Source organism: Myotis brandtii, unplaced genomic scaffold, assembly GCF_000412655.1.
Source record: "Myotis brandtii unplaced genomic scaffold, ASM41265v1 scaffold55, whole genome shotgun sequence".
NCBI lineage: Eukaryota > Metazoa > Chordata > Mammalia > Chiroptera > Vespertilionidae > Myotis > Myotis brandtii.
This window is the reverse complement of record NW_005370042.1, coordinates 284697-286207: the sequence shown is the minus strand read 5'-3', so window position 1 is coordinate 286207 and position 1511 is coordinate 284697. Positions and strand designations below refer to the sequence as shown.

Genomic DNA, 1511 nt, shown 5'->3' with positions numbered 1-1511 from the left:
CTCCTTCTCCTTCTCCTTCTCCTTCTCCTTCTCCTTCTCCTTCTCCTTCTCCTTCTCCTTCTCCTTCTCCTTCTCCTTCTCCTTCTCCTTCTCCTTCTCCTTCTCCTTCTCCTTCTCCTTCTCCTTCTCCTTCTCCTTCTCCTTCTCCTTCTCCTTCTCCTTCTCCTTCTCCTTCTCCTTCTCCTTCTCCTTCTCCTTCTCCTTCTCCTTCTCCTTCTCCTTCTCCTTCTCCTTCTCCTTCTCCTTCTCCTTCTCCTTCTCCTTCTCCTTCTCCTTCTCCTTCTCCTTCTCCTTCTCCTTCTCCTTCTCCTTCTCCTTCTCCTTCTCCTTCTCCTTCTCCTTCTCCTTCCCCTTCCCCTTCTTCATCATCCATGTCAGGAACCAAGTAGTACTGTAATGGATTTGGCCAAATATCATCTTTAATGGCTCTTCCTAACTCATCTACACCTGCATCAGAATGGTCAGTAACTAGGTAAAGAAGCTCTCTCAATTCTCATGCTGTCTCTTTCTGCTGGCTTTATTCTGTTTGTTTGTTTGTTTTTACTTGAACCTTTCCTCAAATCCCTTTCCAGATTTCCATTTGATTTCAGTGGACTTTGAAGATAGAGCACCACTCTCATTCAGATGAAATTCTTTGGAGAGAACTTTATTTTTGATGTAAGGGTTTTCATCAAAATAAAAATGTATTCTGTAATACATATCTGACTTAATATCTTAAAATTCTGTCCCTTCAACTCTTGTCAAATAATGCAGCACCTCTTCATCCTCCTCCCCAAGCAGTGCTGACACTTGTGGATGGTTGACAAATGTTACCCCAAAATGTGGGATTTTTGAGATCAACTCTGACTTCTGAGAAAATGGTTGGTGGAGTTTGTTATATTTCTATTCTGCTTTCAAAATCTCTTCACTAGCTTGTTCATTGAGTCTGTCTATTCAATTTTATACTTCATCAATATACTTCATCAATATGTTCAATTGATTCTTGCTGTTCTTTTCCTCCTTTGGCAAGTCCTGAGGGATTGACTTCTCCAACTTGGGGGGAGGAGGCAATTTTGGTTTCTTTGCTTGAGGTGGGAGGAAAAACTGTCGTTGTGGGGCCATTCTGTGAGGAAACTCAGAGGGAATCTGACTGAAGGGAAGGAGCTGGGGTAGAAGGCACTCTGAGAACTGATGTTGTCTTCTATTTTCGAACCACAACACAATTAACTTAGAAAGTAGCACTTACCTCAAAACTAGAAAAAACTCTCATGTTTTATGAATTACTAAATATACTGTTAACCCACAGATTCAACAAGCAATCATAATAGAAATATAAAACTACTTAAAATGAAATAATACTACTCATACTTCCTATGAAAATATAATGGAATTAAACAAAATACAAATATAAAATGAAAGAATGGGTAAAAAGACAAAAGTAGTTCCTTAAAAAATCAAAACGTAAGAAGTTTTTGAAGACAGTATGACTAAGAAGAACAGAGAGAAAGCTCAAATAAAATGAAATTATAAAG

At 38.8% G+C, this 1511-nt stretch overlaps 1 pseudogene; it reads right to left on the bottom strand.

Annotated features, from left to right (window-relative positions):
• Positions 1-202: 202 nt before the first annotated feature.
• LOC102243004 lies at positions 203-1107 on the bottom strand (annotated as a pseudogene).
• Between the last annotated feature and the right edge of the window lie 404 nt (positions 1108-1511).